This window comes from Pinus tabuliformis, chromosome Q, assembly GCF_031772625.1.
Source record: "Pinus tabuliformis cultivar Carrire ecotype Pingquan chromosome Q, CPIR1, whole genome shotgun sequence".
Lineage (NCBI taxonomy): Eukaryota > Viridiplantae > Streptophyta > Pinopsida > Pinales > Pinaceae > Pinus > Pinus tabuliformis.
This window is the reverse complement of record NC_142296.1, coordinates 574089898-574108950: the sequence shown is the minus strand read 5'-3', so window position 1 is coordinate 574108950 and position 19053 is coordinate 574089898.

Below are 19053 nucleotides of genomic sequence, written 5' to 3'. Positions count from 1 at the left end.
CTTTTGATGTTTCTTGATCCTTTTCTTCCTTCTCTTCATAATATATGTAAAATAATTTCTTCTGAGCACACTTATGACCTTTAGTGTATTTTCTATCACAATTGTAAGAAAGCTCTTTTTCTCTTTTTTCTTCCAATTGTTGTGGTGTAAACCTTGTAGGTTGTGGAAGGCTAGGAGAAAAATCACTTCCATAATTATAGTCATGAGTGGTGGAATTCCTTGTTTCCATAATTTCGCTTTCAATTTTTCTTACCAACCTGAATGCCTTCTCTAATGAATTAGGTTCCCAAAGACAAACCTCGTGTTGAATGTTATCCTTTAAAGTCCCTATGAAGACATCAACCATTTTCTTCTCTGGAATATCATTTACCCTTATATTCAATTTTTTGAAGTCCTCAATGTGCTCTACCATTGAACCCTTTTGTTTGAGATTTAACACTTGGCTAAAGAAGGTGTTTCTCTTTGTATCCTCATAATGTGCTATCATTTCCTCCGTGAAAATTAACCACATGAAAAGTGGTTTATGAGAACAAAGCCCTTTATACCATAAAAATTGATTCGGTTCTAAATAATTAGATGCAATACATACCTTTTGTAATGGTGGTACACCATGTAGATCAACATATTTCTCCATGTGTAGTATCCAATTTACTGGATCCTTTCCATCAAACTTCCTCATCTTGCTTTTTCTTGATTTTAGGAGCTCGATCTTGAAACGACTGTAACTCTGTACTTTCAGATCTTTAAGTTTTGAAATTTCGGTTTGTAATAGCCCTCTAAGTCCTCTTTCTAACTCTGCAATTCTGATCGCAATTTGATTCCTGAAGAAAGATTTATTCCCAATCTCCTGCAATTACCTGATTATAGACTAGTTTATCATAGTGAACTTATACGACGTGCCATGTGTCACTGTTTCAACATTAAGTTTTCAAATTTATACCCAAACAAAATAAAGTCCGTCCTCGTTCTATACCTTCTTAAGAATTTTCAATCTGATGCTTAGAGAGAAAGTTATGACTATGTTCCCAAGGTCACCTGTTTAGGATGTAATTGAGGAGTCTACAAAAACCCTAAATTCCTTAGATCATATATCTGATAATATAGTGAGATGAGATCTGAAATTTGGACCTGAGCTTCAGACCGATTTCTTCTCAAATGAGTTTTTTTTTTAGGTTCTGAAACTTCATAGAGAAAATTTTATAACGAAAATTCCATGATGACCTTTTTTAGATGAAATTCTGGAGCTTGGAAAAACCATAACTTCCTCAGATCATATATCCTAAAATATAGCGAGACAAAATCTGAAATTCGGACACGAGGTTCAACGAGATTTCATGTCAAATGGGTTTTTTTTTAGCATCTAAAAAATCACAGAAAAAGAGTAATAGCGCAAATTCCATGATGACCTGTTTTGAGCAGCGAAACCCTATAATCCGAAGCTTTGATACCAAATGTTATGAAACCAGCTCACAAAAAGATAGAAAAGATAGATAAACGCCTTAGAATTCAACCTCTTCAAGGGGACAACCTCCTTTACATTACACAAATGAACAATTCTTGGATATTACAAATGACAAGACCTCCTTTCTATATATAGGAGTCTAAGGGGTCATAATATAATCAAAGCTGACATAACAATAATAATGTAAGGGCACAATAATAACATTAGTGGGCTTCTATGGGGAACAATAATAACAATATGGGGACTACATCGGCACAACAATATAATAAGGGGGTTGTATTAATAACAATAAGGGGTTACACTAGTAGTATAGGGACCTAACATTATCGATGGATGATAGTCATGATTATAGTGTGGTTAACTCAAAAGAATATATTTAGATTAATATCATAAAATTAACAAATATGATTTCACTAAATTGAGTGTTAATGACTGGGGTGATGACCAGCTTTACATGCCAATAAATTACTACTCTTCCTTGAATTAGTATTTGGCATCTCATCCATTAGCTAGTTCTCTGGATGTGAAGGTAAGGATGAGTGAGGTTATGGGGGGGAGTACAAACTCTCTTCTGGTTGATGCTAAATTGATAACTGTGGTAGTAATATGTGAAGGTGCAAATATAATTCATGTGCGATTTGAGGAATGTAAGGTGCAACTATTTATGGAGTGATACCAAAGGGTTTTTTCATGATGAAATTGTAGTGAGGAATGGACAATTGTAGTTCAAATTGAAGAGTCCTCCAACAAGATGGGATGAATGGCTATTTAATAATGGAGGGAATTGCTTAAATGGTTTAAAAGTCTCAGGAAGAAAGAAAGGCTTCTTTGTTGTGATTTCTCTAGAACCTCTTTATAGGCTTAGTGGCATGAGGTCTTAGGTAATTTTCTTATTTTCCTTTGCATCTATGGTTTGGTTCACTTCTAGTTTCTAGGTTATAGTGAGGAGGGTTGAATTTTCTCTACTCTACAGGGGTTAGGTGGTTTGCTTCTATTCTTTTGAGGTCTACTACGTTTAAGGTTCTTTTTTGCAATGTCCATGCTAGGTTTCCTATCTCTTGGGTTAATTTCATTAATATAGTTGCAAGGGGATCAAGTTTTGTTGCTAGCCAAATCATCGTATCCAAAATAAAATTAAATTTGGGAAATCCAAGAATGGGAAAGAGAAAAAGGCCTTAGGTTTTCTCCTTAAGGGCTTCTAGCTCTATGAATTTGAGGAACATTTATAGGGCCAAGAAAGATGCCATGGAGGTAGAGAGACTCATTCATGAATGTAGCTCTATGTTGTATAAAACAAAATTTGATGAAATAGAAAAGAGAGTTAAGGAGAAAAGGAAATATCTTAGTGAAATTTAAATCCTAGATGAATTTGTTGGACAAAAACTTGGGAGGTGATGTTCTTTCGAATGGAAGAGACTTGTTAGCTAGTCAAAACTTTAGTCATTCAAGTTCTAGAAATCAAAGAGGATCAATGTCAAGGCATCCTCCATACAATTACGACCTTTGAAGGAAAGTTTGAAATAGTCTACAAAATAGTCTTTGGCATAGGTATAATAGTTTCTCAAGTGACTAATAATATTGAGATCAAGTATCATGCAAAGAATTTCTATGGCTTAAAAAAAGAACAAATTAATTCCATCATTTTTTAAAATAACTTAAACGAAAAAATGGGAGCAAAAAGAGCCAATGAACTAGCCTCTCAATGACCAAAAACATTGAGTGGTTTCTTCTTAGTCTATCTACCCTATCTAGATTAATTTCCAATGAACATTTCGTTTCAACACACTTTCTACTTGGTGCCCTGTATCCATAGTCATTTTTACTAATCCTTGAATCTATATAATTCTCTTCGTCTGTGGTTCTACGGTGATCATTTTCTTCGTCTACGGTTCTACGTGATATTCTACGGTGATCATTTTCTTCGTCTGCGGTTCGTATCTCTTCAGATCTCTTTAGATTTGCGGTTGAGCTACACGAACTTCATATCTTTTGATCAGATCTTTTGTTGAGCTGCGGGGAACTTCATATCTCTTGCTGAGCTGGGCGAAACTTCATATCTCTGGATCAGATCTATTGTTGAAAGAATGGAAGAAGGCAACAGAAGCATTAAGCATTAAGAATGGAAGAAGGCTCTGCCGTCTCTACCCTTTTTCAGATAACCATATCATTCCTGGGCAAATTCTTGCTAGGCTTTTGGTATAGATCTGCAAATTCTTGCTCGGCTTTCGGTATAGTTTTTATGATGAAAAGAATCCTAAATTAAATTAATACCTTCTCCCACGATTGGGAAGAGATCTTTCTTTAGCTTTCGATATAGATCTGCGGCATTGAATTGAATCTGCAGTATAGATCTGCGGTATAGATCTGGGGCCTGCTCGCATTTACAGTTTATTTCACGGCTAGGTTTTAGATCTGAGGCTAAATCTAGGCGGCTAATTTTTGCGGTCAGATCTAGATCTAATCTTATCTTCTGTCTTATTTGTCTGCGGCTGGGTTCTACGAGCATGTAAAATATGGCTCCGAGCTTCGCAAAAATAACTGGTGACTCATCCGCCTCTGGAGCGCAATCTCCTGCCCATATCGTGAGTGAAACCCCAGCTCCCACTATCCAAGTGGTCCAGGACTCACTCGATGAAGCTTTGAAGTTCTCTGAAAGTGCCCTAATTTGCCGGTTCAATGGTTTTTGGCCGCGGCTGATAGCACTCCACAATTGGATCTCGAAGGTATGGAAGCCTATCATTTCTGATGAAATTAATATCTACCCCTGTGCTAGAGGTTTCTTTATAGTAGATTTTGAAAATCCTGAAAGCAGACAATGTATTGTAGATTTTGGCCCTTGGTTTTGGGAAAAATCAGGCCTATTCATGAAGCCATGGAATCCATCATTCGATCCCTCTACAGCAGTGATAACCTCAGCACCAGTTTGGGTGAGATTGCCAAGCCTACCCTTGCATCTCTGGAATCTCTCCTCGCTAAAAGCCATCGGAAATGCAATTGGGAAATTTTACTGCAGGTGCCCAGAAACAGAGGAATATGCCAGAACCACTTATGCACGCATCTGTGTGGAAATGGATTTCAGCGCCGGATTCCCAGCTCAAATAAACCTAACAAGTAAAGACTATGTGTGGAACCAGAAGCTTGATTATGAAAGTGTCCTCTTCAGATGTCGATCATGCTTTGAGACGGGGCATCTAGCCAAAAATTGCCCAAAAGCCTCTGAGAAAAATTTTGCTAGAAAAAACCACCACAGATCTACATGGTGGGAAGGAGCACAAAAAGAACACTACACTGTCATCAAAGAAGAAGAATATTCTAGAGAAAATGAGTCACAAGAAATCAAGGAAGAAAGAAACAACTCTCAAAACAAGCAAGGAGAAAGCCCGCCCCAACAAATCAACAGTTATGAGGATTTGAATACCGCAGAAAATAAATCTTCATTTAACAGCAAAGCAGATCTCCTAAACCAAACTTCTTCTCCGACTATTTTCAAAAGAACGAACACAATAGATCGTGAAGCTAAGACACCAATGTCCCAAGAACCAGAAGAGATGAAGGAGATGCAAGACAAAGGAAGTTGGAAGACCGTAGAGAAAAGAAAGAAAGCTACAACACCAATCTCGCCACGAAAGACGAGGAGCCAGACAAGTAAAAATTAAGAAAATTGTAGGTCTGATAGACCAATTTGGTCTCAGTAGACGTTAACCACCATCATCATCATCATCATCATCAGAAATATTTATTATAATTGTCCTATAATATTTTTATATACGTTCTTTTTTTAGTGTTTATTGGCTCGCAGATTAGTATATCTAAACTTCTTGGATAATGATTTTGTTATTTAACTAGGTAAAAAACATATTTGCCCATAAATCATTAATTTTTGTGAATAATGTAAAGTAATTGTTTTTATTTAAAAAAAACATGTTTCCCCATAAATCATTAATTTTTGTGAATAATCTAAAGTAATTATTTTTATTTTTAACTTACAAAAATTATTTAATATGATAAATCAAATGATTTCAGCGCACCTTAAAAATTCACTATCTGTCTAAATTTATATTTTAAGAAAATAAATATAAAGTAATCCAAATAGTTCTCAGTCGGTCTGTTGTCGTCCACGGCAGACATCACTCGAGGATTTTGAGAGGGTCATGTCGGTGAACGTGCGGGGGGCGGATGTGTGCACGAAGCGCGTGGCTCGGGCGATGATCGGAGGCCAGAACGGCTTATGACATGCAGCGTGGCGTCGGTGATGGCGATGTCCAACGGGCTTTTTCATACGGCGTCGAATAGTATGAGTCTTTTTCCGATACCCTTGATGGAAGAAAGATCCATTAACCTTTCTAGAGATGAGGACATCAAGGAAGGGAAGGTAACTATTGATTTCACGTTTTATGGTGAGTTTAATGGAGTTTGACTGATTATTAAGATGTTTGAAAAAATTATTTAAGTTATCAGGTCAGTGCTGCCCAATGGAGCAGGTGTCATCAATTATACATCATATATTAATATGATATTTTTTTTAATTCATTATTTATTTAACATGAATATTTATTTAACTTGAATATAGTAGAAGGGAATTTCAGAATGAAAGTTTATGTGAGAAAAGCAATTTTGATTAAAAAATTCAGTGGCAAGCATGTGTCCCTGATCCTCACCACACATATATCATTTACTATATTTTAATTTTAAATATTATTTATTTAATCATTTTGATATTATTAATTTTTTAATTGATTAAGTGTGTTTGATTATATTTAATTAATTATAGTTAACTATAATTTATTATTTTTGATAAAATTTAATATGGTTGATTTTGGTGTATCATCTTTAAATATGGTACTTAAATTATAATTTACTGTTGAAAGTAATTAGGAATAATTAATTTTGATAAGATATAATTAATTACAATTAATTATAATTAAAAATTCTAAAATTAAGCGGATGTGTCTTCGAATAGACTCTTACATGGTGTTTTGTTAAGGAACTCGGTGGCATAAAGACCAATGATTAAAATTTATTCGGATAAAATCTAGTCATGCTAACGAGTTTGTGGCCCACACGGATACAGGATGATGATTTTGACAACTTATATGCCCCTAGAACAAGGCTACTTAAACCATACATTAATCATGTAGTCATCTCAAAACTCACATGAACTAGCAAACAAAAACTAAAAATAGAAAATAAATCAAACATTATAATAACTTTACAAATCATAGATCTAAGTCTATATATACATAGTGATACAAATTTACTCAATTAACTTTACCATTATGAATCTTAATAACATATTTTATTTATTCTATCCTAATTTATTATTGGTAGCAAACCTTTTTATAATGATCAAAACTATATTAAACATTGAATTAATAAATTCTTTATTTTCATGGTTACATTCAATATCTAAAATATAAATATGTATATATATATATAAGAGATAGTTGTAACTTTCAAATGTATAATAGTAAATAAAAATACATATTAAGTTAAACAATTTCGTAGTATTTAATTTTTTTTTTTTTAAAGATTATAAATTTAAATGGGGTAAAAGTTTAGCGTCATATTTAAATGAATTTGAAATAATATTAGTTTCCCATATTTACAATTTTATTAATTTAAAATTAATTTTACTAAATTTCAAATTTAGAATCATATGATTTTAAATAATAAAAAACTAATCCTTTTATATATAAAAATATTACTAAATATATTATAATAAATATAATTATAAACTTAAAAATATCTATTTTAACCTATTAATTAATATAAAGATAATATATATATATATATATATAATTAATTAATTTACCTTTGTGTTTGCGTTAATCTTTGCCTTAATTAAATATTTTATTAAATATAACACAGTTTTATGTTAATATTTTGAAATATATTTACTGTTTTATAATTGATTGATTAGAGTTGGTGGGGAGTTTGGGACAGTTTTGTGTATTTCTTCTCATTTGCCAAGGTCATTTTCTGGCCGAATGGAGGGGCATAGTTCGGAAGGTCAAACCCGAAGAAGGTAGCGAAGCCCGCGGAGCGAAAGGCTGGTGTTCAGGTTTTTGCGCAGACAAAAACAACCTATCAGTTAATAAGTTGTCTTATACTTTTTCATAAGCGGGGACAGCACTGGATTATGAAATTTTTTAGTATTTAATCTTTTATTATTTATTTCTATATTGTCATTGTTAAAGATGAAATTGAAAAATGTTTAAATATATTTTACCGAGTTTATTGTAAATATCAAATTTTGTGTGATTAATAGAAAAGCTGCGACTCATGTTATTTATGTGAATTAGTGTTTTGTCTCCTTTGCGGGTTAACAAGAGAGTGCGGATCAACAGTAATCCATGAGAGAAAAGAGAAAAATAATTTGTCCTTTGGTTTGAACTATACAGCACGTCACGTTACAGTGGTATTTAGAGCGTTATAACACTCATAGGCTTAGCATAGAGCCGCGTTAGAAGTGAAAAAATTTATCCACCTCTCGAAGCATGCGGGTCAAACCAGTTATCCGCAGCGTTAGAGGAGTAACGCTGGAATTTGTCGTCGTGCAATGCGTTAGTCGCATGCCTTTATCAAGAGAAGCGCGTTAGCATAAATAATTGGTGGATGTTTCAAAAGAGTCGTTTTGGTCACCTGAGTAGTTCTTTTTGGAAGGTCACGAAAGTTATAAAAGGTCACGATATTTTTTCAAGGTCAAATTCAAGTGGTCCTTTTAATACATGAGGTTTACATAATTTTTTTTTAAAGGTGTGGCGAAAAGGTTTTTTATTAAAGTTTTCAAAAAGGGTTTTTCGAAGAGTGTTTTTGGAAAACATTTTGTTTTAATGTTTTTTTTTTAATTTAAAAAAAACCATAAAATTTGGGATTTTTTTATTAGAAAGAAATGTTTTTATAGAGTTTTTATTGGGAAGAGAATTTAGGGTTTTGTAAAGTCCCTTAAATATTTGGTTTTTTTGTCAAGATTGTAAAATCATATTTTTTTTCAAGGGCGATATAGAAGACAACCTCATGCAATCAACGAAGCAGTTATAAAATAGAGGAATGACTGTAGTCATGTGTTGCAAAGTGCCACTGAAGCATATGAAGAAAATAAATCGAAAAGAAGAGGCAAAGATCATTGCCATGGTTAGAGATGTTCAAGTAGTAACTGAGGAACTGAGAAGTCTATCAGAAGACAAAGAAGAAATGAAGGGTGATTCGTGTAGCTTTGATCTGCTACCACCTCTTATGTTGACAGGTAAATATTTTAATCATTGGGTTATCAAGATATTAACTTTTCTTTGAGCTAAAGAGTTAATTGAGTATGAGTCTTATAACCCATATGATGAAGTATGCAATGTTTTAGCATTGAATTTTATAAAACATGCATTGGATGAGAATTGTTTGTGCAAGGTAGAAAAAGCTATCACTTGCAAGGAAGCATGGAAGTTCTTAGAGGCAGTTTGGTGCAAGGGAGAGTGACATACAATAGTAGATTATGTCACAAGCAAAGAAGTCAGCCGCAAATATGAGAATATGTGATCAAGACTCTGAGAGGAAAACAGAGCTTAGAGAATCTCACTCAAAAGTGGATGATGGTTGTTAAGACCATAAAATTGAAACCCATTATGCAAGCATGCATATGGATAAAGAAGATGCAACAAAGATTGCAGAGAGAGAAGCATGAGCCTCTGTGTGTGAAACATAGCAAGAGAAAATAAATTCTTAAGGACTCCACTGTAATGTGGATGATGCTCCCATTGTGATGGGACACATGGGGATGATGACTACAAAGTTAGATGTGAATTGGTGAATCCAACCACAATTAATTGATTTAATGAAGTTGAAATTGTCAATGAAATTAACAATGAGCACATGCATGCTTGGATATCTCACCATAGTGTAAATGAACATTATGTTGATGATATGTGTGGTTTCTTTTTTGAAACACGGATTGATTGTGGCAATATGGTAAGCACAATTTTTTATGAAGCATTCAAAGCTGAAGCTGGCACTATAGCAACAAGATATGAAGCAGTTGGAACTGCTTATGAAACAATACATGATCTAGCAACAGTTGATGATCAAGAACAGGATAAAGTGATTAAAGAGTTTCTGATGGGAATATCCACTAACAACATAATAGTGGAAGACAACCTCCATGCAGTTGAGAAGAAGGCAGATGTAGAGTAAGAAGCTCTCACTAAAGAGAATCATATTAAAGGTGTTTTTAACGTTGTTTTTGAATATGCGGGTGTTCAAAATAGCATAGGCAAAGAAGTTGAAAGCAAGGTTGTTAATAAGTTTGATGAAGATTTGAAGCTCATTCAAGAATGGATTTAGAAAACAATAGAACAAATTGATTCAAGTCTTAAAGCAAGAGCTGGAATAAAAGAATTGAATGAAACGGTGAATATTGATCTTAAGTGTGTAGACTACAGGAAAAAAATAGCAGTACGTGATGATGAAAGTGAAAAGAATGATATGAAAGAAAAATATGAACGCATTGAAACCATCTTTCAGCAATGGACTCAAGAAGAGAAAAGATTATTCTATCAAGAAATATGGGAAAAAGAAACTCACGAATATGAAGCGCAATAAGTAGAGAAAATAAGATAGTTTGAAGATGCAATGTTGTGGTAGCAGTCCATGGTTGAATGAATATTTGAAGAGGAAGATGTAGTAGATAAGATCTAATAGTGTTTCAGTACAAATTCAAGAAAATTCAAAGAAAAATTGCAGCAATAGCAAGTACAGGAATATGGAGCCTGCAACAAGAAAGCATAATAGAGAATGAAGCAATTTCAAGGATATAAAATTTGGAAAAAGAGAAAAAAAAATTGTGAATGTCTTGAGTCATTGTAAGCCTAGATGAAATATAGACCAGCATGCCTGTTTGAGTGATAATTGATCCAATTTCTATTGTAAGCCTAGCAAGCATAGTTGAGTCATATTGATTTATGTTGAGTGATAAGGTCATAATTAAGGGGGAGTGTTAGAAATTGTAATTACTCCCACATGACAAGTTGGCTAAAATTAGAGAGTGAGTTAACTAAGTGTTGAGGGTTCAGTGTTGAGTCAAGTCGAGTTAAGTGATAAACGACTTTTAGTGTGTGGTTTCATGTGGTTGCATTTCAAGTTATTTTAGGTGAGTTGCTAGTTGAAAAGGTTTAAATACCCTTCACTGGGCTCATTGTAAGTATCAAGTTTTGTGTGATCAACAGAAGAGCCACAACTCATGTTATTTGCGTGAATTAGTGTTTTGTCTCCTCCGTCTTTCCAACAAAAATTGCAGCATGATTTCATGATTGTGTACAATGTCTGATTCCATATATTAAATTCACATTATATTTGTGAAATGTACAAAAAGAAGTCTACAATAGGAAAGACGAGGAAGTAATTGAATAAATAGATAATAATGTAGTAATGACGGTAATAAATAAATTAATTAAATATAAGCATAGATATTTCATAACTGTTGTTATGGTCTAAGTGGTCAACTATGTAACTAGTGATAATACGTGGTCATACAATTTACTGTATGTAAAAAAATATAATCGCAAGTACTATTTCCTCAATATAAACTATCACATGTAGATAACTAAATATAATTCCAATTCCAACTCTGAGTTAATGTGATGAGTTTTTAATAATTATTGTGATGCACTAACTAATAGTAAATTATCAAAATTTAAAATTGAGTTGAGTGCCTCTAACATATAAGAATTAATTCTGACCTTAGAATTAGTAGTTTGATCAATTGTAATATTACAGGAAAATATTTGTAACTCATTTTGCTAGGAATAAATTCATTCATGCTTTATATCTTAAATAAAAGATATAATCATGAATCCCAATCTTAGAATTAGTAATTTGCCTAAAGCTATAATATTGCATGATAATATTTATAACTCAAGTCACTAGAAATAAATTCATTCATGCTTTATATCTTAAAAAACATATGATAATAAAAGATATTACTTCAATATTTTCGTATTGAAAGACTTTTATAATTATATTGTATTACTAATCCTTTTTCTAATTGCTGAACACGATTTCGGGTTAAAATAGATTGTGAAAAATATATTGCGCAGGAAATTTAACCTAATGATTACCAGGAAAAAAAGTTAAAACAATGACTAAAATAATTTCATTGGATACCATGACTAATTTGTTAAGGGTTGTCAAAGATATTTTTTTGGGTAGAAATTGTTGAGAATATTTTTCTCGATAAATCACTGAGAAACACTGCATCCAATATCTCTAAAAAAAAATACATTCAAAACACACTGGAATGTTCTTTGCAAATACAATCAAAACACACTTAGAATGTTCCTTCAACCAAGGAAAATGTTTTTAGTTTATAAACTACACTTTCATGTATAAACTGAATTAGTATTTAACCGTTTTTTACACATATCTCCTACAATTGTATCTATTGTACATGGAACTTGTGTATAAAATATTGAACACACAACGATTATGCTAATTATCTATACATTTATGTTAATTAATAAAGCACAAGACTCTGCAAGTGGTAACACGATGGCCATAATTGGATGGTATTTTTCGCTCAAACAAACTTGAAGGAGAAGGATTTTCAGTGTTGGAAAAAAAACATAAAAACACCCTAGTAACGATGGATCCTAATATAATTGTACACGAATAACTACTTATGAATTATTCAAATTTGAAACGTAATAAATTACGGAAGTTTAACTTTGAAAAATTAAAATTAAAATAATAAAAAATAAGATCATATTATAGTTGGTTTGGGTGGCAATGTAAAAGGCTACGTGCCACACCATGAATAATTAAAAAAGGCTTGAAGTAACCGAAAATTCACATTTTGAATAATTCAAAAAATCATTGTCGTTGTTGGGAATTGGATAATCCAACGCTCCCTGTTAATGGCGGTGTCGAAGGATAATTCAACACTCCTCGTGTGTTTTGTGGCATGTGCTTAATACTAGCGATGTGTCTATTTACTAACACCTATGGGTTTTTGTGTAACCGCAATCGTAACTCCAACAAGTGGTATCAGAGCCAAAGACCTCCAGTTCGAAACACACTTGGCTCGCGTTAAGGGGGCAGATTCTTGGGAATTGGACAATCCAATGCTCCCCATTAATGGCGGTGTAGAAGGAAAATTCAATGCTCTTCGTGTTTTTCGTGGCATGTGCTTAACGATAGCGATGTGTCTGTGTACTAACACCTGCGGGCGTTGGTGTAATGGCAATTGTGACTCCAACAGTTGCAACGAAAAACCCACCTTGTACTTATTCATTTTTCTGATAATTCATTTTGTATAGCAATTAAGCCTGCGACCTATAAAGTTTCAGAATGGAATAACATTGGTTGGCTGGCTAACACTCCTTTTAACTCAATTTGTTTCTTTTCACAGCCCTAAAGGCCGCATTTCACAGTTTTTCCATCCAATCTGTTTGCCTGATATTTCTTTGGATTTCTCATTTATGCTTTGCCAATAAATTAAAAAGTAGAAGCACAATGTTTTTAGGTGTCATGATACTACCCAAGTGCTTACTACTAGGAGGGGAAACCGTATTGGGTGAATGGTTTGTGCAGGAATAATTTCGATCCATGCGCCAATCTCTTAATGGCTTAGTTCTCAGTGAATTCAATCTATCAATGTCTATAGGCCATAACATGTAGGGTCACACCTGAAGGGCAGCTCTGGTTGATAAAGAGAGACATTCAAGTTAAGGAGGTTGAGTCATTCATGCTAGTCACGGAGTCTCATTCACGCAGATTAGGGTTAGTGTGAGGGTGTACCCCATTATAGCTCCTTCCTACACCCACACCATGTTGAGAACACAGGAAATGAAAGATACCCCTTCAATGGATGACCGTCATAGTAAGGATTAAGCCCTTAATTTGAAGTGGGAAAGATCTTAGGATAAATGGTATGAATGGAGGTAGTGGGTGGTACATGCCCAGAAGAAATAGAATAAATCAGGCTTCTAGATGGAGAATGTATAGTCTATGTCTAATTAGTGAAAGAAATTTTTGTTTGGCGATGGTACCTAAGCTATCTTGCTTAGAGAAGTTGTGCCTTTTTTTGATTCCTCTAAGAGATGGATGCTTGCTCGAAGTCTTAACAAGTCCCATGCCAACCTTTTCATGGGAAGTAATTATAGAAAGGGTTTGGCTGGACAATGGAAGGAGGAAATGTTGATTTTTGTGTAACTGTTAAGTGCGAAGCCAAATTCATGTAGGATTCTAGATCCTTCTATACCGTCATTAGTTTCTAGAACTCCATGCAGCATTCTAGATCCTTCTACACTGCCATTAGCTTCTAGATCTCCATCTAAATCAGATGCAGAATTCTAGATCCTTCTTCAGCCTCTATAAATTTGTAATTTCTCTGGCCAAGGAAGGCAAGCCAAGGTCCAGGCCTATTTTATAATGCTAAGTGATTTATGTTCTTCATTGATTGTTTTATCGATTCCTCTGTTTTTGATTGAGTAATCTTGTTGTCTCTCCATTTTCCTATGTCTGAAATTATTCTTTGCTATTGTCGTCTAAGTCTCTGAGTATAAATCTGCTATGTGTATATGTATTCTCTAAACTATCAACTGGTATCAGAGCTAGGGTTGAATATCCACCGTGCAAGCCGCTTAGTGCCATTGCCTTACTCTGGTAGCGTTCATTAAAACGTTGGCTGTTACCTCTGGAGCTGTTGAAGGATCTGTCCAGGAAATCAGAAATTGCTGCAAAGAAGAGAGTCTAGGAAAATGATCTATTCAGGAAATAGCTGAGGAACTAGCTGAGGAATGTTAAGACAGTTGTTGCAAGAAATTAAAAGGTCGTGGACATATGGTGAAACATGTCATGAAGCCTAAAATGTGGAGTGCGTAAGTTGTTTACGTGGAGTTCATAATTTTTTTTCATAAAGCTTGCACGTATACAAACCAACATATGTATGTGTGAAATGTAAAAAGGTTAAAACATTATATATGGTTTTTATATTTATATAATTATATGTTGGAATTTTGAAAAGTATATTTTAAAAAGGAGTAGGAATTTTGAAAAGGGTATTTTAAAAGGAGGAAGGCCATTATTACTAAATTTTAAAGAGTAATAATTAAAGTTTTATTTTTAAGTGGAGTTTTTGTTTTTGGGCATCAATATATTGAAAATGGAGACAATAGTTACAGATATGGAGAAGTTGAGTAGGGCTAATTTTTCTCTATGGAAATCACAGATGGAGGATATACTAATTTGAAGGATCAATATTTGCCGACTGAGGGCACAACAAAGAAACCATCATCGATGAAAAATGAAGAATGGAATAAGCTAGATAGAAAGATGACTGCAACAATCCACCAATATCTAGCAAAGAATGTGTATTTCAATGTGTTCGGAGAAAAGACGACTGAAGGATTATGGAAGAAGCTCCATGAGCTATATGAGAAGAACACAACATCAAACAAAGTGTTCTTGATGAAGAAGCTTTATAATCTAAAAACGAAGGAGGGTGCTTCAATTGCTAAGCATTTGAATGCATTTAATATTATTACTAATCAACTTTCCTCTGTTAAAATTATTTTAGATGATGAAATTAGAGCCATTTTGCTAATGTGTTCTACGCCAGACAATTGGGAAAATTTAATTGTAGCTATGAGCAATTCAACAACTGCAGGGACCCTGAAGTTTGATGATGTCATCAAAGTTTAATAAATGAGGAACTTCGATGCAAGTCAATTGCAAAAAACCAGGGAGGAGAAGCTTTAGCTCTAGCTGATCACAATAGGAGAATGGATCGAGGTCAGCAAGGGTGATAAAGATCAAGAGGCTGCTCAAAATCAAGGGGAGGCAGGATCATTTGCTTTCACTATGGAAAACCAGGTCACATGAAGAAAGAATGTTGATTCTAGAAGAAAGGACAAAAGGATCAGAGACCGTCTAGTACAAATCACAAGTCATCCAGCACAAATGAGGGTGAGGCTACTGCTGTAGCCACAGATGGTGATGTGTTGTTTAGTGTTTCAGTAGAGGATGCATGTGTATATACATCTAACAATAGCTTTGATTGGATCCTTGACTCTGGGGCATTTGACCATGTAACCCCATGCAAAGATAGTTTTGTTTCATATAATCCTTGTGATTATGGTAGAGTGCATTTGGGGAATAACCAGTTTTGCAATATTGTTGGAGTGGGAGATGTCCAGATCAAGATGAAAGATGGACAAGATATATTGTTGAAATAGGTCAGGCATGTACTAGAAATGCACATGAGTTTAATCTCTATGGGACGGCTGGATGATGAAGGCAATTCCATAAGCTTTGGAAAAGGAGGTTGGAAAATTAGCAAAGGAGCATTGGTTGTGACCAAAGGACCCAAGACAAGAACATTATACACATTGTAGACATTGATAGAAAAATCAAATTTGGCTGCTATCACAAAAGAAGGAAATTCAACAGATATGTGGCATTAGTTTTTGGGTCACATGAGCGAGAAGGGCTTAAAAATCTTTGTTGGTAAAAATTTATTACCAGGTTTGAAATCCTACAATTTTGATCTTTGTGAGAATTGTATATATGGTAGACAAAGAAGGGTTTCATTCCTTAGAGGTGGCCATGAAAGAAAGAAAAATCTATTAGAATTAGTACACTCAGATGTGTTTGGGCCTATTAACATCAAATCATTAGGAGGAATATTTCAAAAATTCGAAGCGAAGTGTTTGGAATATTTCAAAAATTCCCTGTTGTTGTTGAAAGAGAGACTAACAAATTGTTGAAGTGTTTAAGAACAGAGAATGGTGGAGAATATTGCTCAAATGCATTTAAGGAATATTGTAACAGGTTTGTCATAAAGCACGAGAAGACTGTGCCTAGTAATCCTCAATAGAATGGTGTCGCAGAAAGGATGAATCGCACCATTGTTGAAAAGGTATGAAGTATGTTGTCCAATTCTAGTATAGAGAAGAATTTTTGGGCTGAAGCGGTCAAGATTGCTTGCTACCTCATAAATAGATCTCCAACTACAACCTTGGATGGTAGTATCCCTGAAGATGTTTGGACTGGTAAGAATTTGAATTATTCTCACTTGAAAAACTTTGGATGCGAAGCATTTGTACATATTCCCAAAGAAAATAGAACTCAGCTAGATGATAAATCTATGAAATTCATTTTTTTGGGATATGCGGATGAAGGTTTTGGTTATCGTGTATGGGATCCAGTCAAACATAAAATTATTAGAAGCGATATGTTATATTTAATGAGTCAGAAATGTTCAAGAGGATTTTAGGTGAGTTGGAGGTCAAGAAGGTTATTGATAGGTTTGAAGAGCAGTAGGAAAACATAACACCAATAGAAGAAAATGAATAACAAATTCAGGAACATGAAGAACAACAAGTGGAAAATGATGAACAACAAGAAGAAGGAATCTTGCAGGAACCTTTATAGGAGATTCAACCTGATAATGCACCACCACAGTTGGTTCACTGATCTTCTAGGCCTCGTAAGCCTTCACAAAGGTATCATCCTTCAAACTATATTTTGTTGACTGATGAAGGTGAGCCTAATTGTTTTCAAGAAGCCTATAAAGTTGAGCGCAGTGAAGAATGGAAGAAAGCAATGGAAGAAGAAATGAACTCTTTGCTAGAAAATAAAACTTGGGAGTTGGTAAAACTCCCAAAAGGTAGAAAGGCTCTAAAAAACAAATGGGTTTACAGGATTAAGCATGAAGGTGACGAAAAGAAGGAAAGGTATAAAGCAAGGCTGGTGGTGAAAGGTTTTTCCCAAAAAGAAGGTATTGAATTGACTAAAATTTTCTCACCTATTATTAAAATGTCATCCATTAGAGTCATTCTTGGTCTAGTTGCTGCTTTAGACTTGCAATGTGAATAGTTAGATGTAAAAACTGCTTTCCTTCATGGTTAATTGGAGGAATAAATTTATATGGAGTAGCCAGAAGGCTTCATAGAAAAAGGAAAAGAAGACCTTGTTTGCAGGTTGAAGAAGAGTCTCTATGGGTTGAAACAGACACCTCGACAATGGTAAAAGAAATTTGGTTCATTCATGTTGGAACATGGTTTCAGAGGTTGGAAGTTGACCATTGTGTCTATATCAAGAGGTATGATCAACGAAACTATATCATATTATTTTTATATGTGGATGACATGTTGATTATTGGGCATGATAAGAATAAGATCAATAGGTTGAAGAAAGATTTTGGTAGCAAATTTGCAATGAAGGATTTGGGACCAACACAACAGATATTGGGCATGCGGATTATGCGTGACAGGAAAAACAAAAGGTTGTGGCTATCACAAGAAAAATATACCAAGAAGGTGCTTCACAATTTTAATATGAAGGATGCCAAGCTAGTTGGTACACCCCTTGCATCCCACTTCAAGATGAGTACTGAATTATGTCCTAGTGATGACAAGGAGAAAGAAGAGATGAGAAGGATTCCTTATGCTTCAGCGATTGGTAGCTTGATGTATGCCATGGTATGTACACGACTAGACATTGCATATTCAGTGGGAGTAGTGAGTAGGTTCCTTGCCAATCTAGGCAAGCAACATTGGCAAGCAGTAAAATGGATTTCGAGGTATCTCAAGGGTACTAGTCATTATTGTTTATGTTTTGGTCATGATGATACTGTGCTTGAAGGACTTACAGATGTGGATATGGTTGGAGATATGGACACCAGAAAGTCCATTACAGGTTATTTGTATACATTTGCAGGTGCAACATCATCTTGGGTGTCAAGGCTACAAAGAATAGTAGCCCTTTCTACAACAGAAGTAGAGTACATAGCTACAACCGAAGCTTGTAAAGAGATGTTGTGCATGTAGCAATTCCTAGGAGAGATAGGAATAAAGCATGACAAGTATGTGTTATATTGTGATAGTCAGAGTGCCATTCACTTGGCAAAAAATGCATCATTTCATTCAAAAACCAAAAACATTGAGTTAAGGTACCATTGGATCTAGCATGTGTTGAAGGAAGAACAATTATCCTTGGAAAAAATCCATATAGATAGGAAACTTGCTGATATGCTCACTAAGATTCTACCATGAAATAAACATGAGTTATGTAGAGGCATGGTAGGACTCGGTGTGACTTGATTCATGACTCTTATTTGGCTTCAAGTGGGAGAATGTTAAGTGTGAAGCCAAATTCATGCAGGATTCTAGATCCTTCTACACCACCATTAGTTTCTAGATCTCCATGTAGGATTCTAGATCCTTCTACACCGCCATTAGCTTCTAGATCTCCATCTAAATCACATGCAAGATTCTAGATCCTTCTTTAGCCTCTATAAATTTGTAATTTCTTTGGCCAAGGAAGGCAAGCCAAGGTCCAGGCCTGTTTCGTAATGCTAAATGATTTATGTTCTCTAGTGATTGTTTTATCTAGTCCACTATTTCTGATTGAGTAATCTTGTTGTTTATCCATTTGTCTATCTTTGAAATTATTCTTTGCTATTGTTGTCTAAGTCTCTGAGTATAAATCTGTTGTGTGTATATGTATGCTCTGAACTAACAGTAACTTGGGATGTACTCCAAGCCCTAGGGTTCAGGGATTGGAGGGAAATGAGCCACAAGTAGGCTTGTGGGCTTGGAACCCAA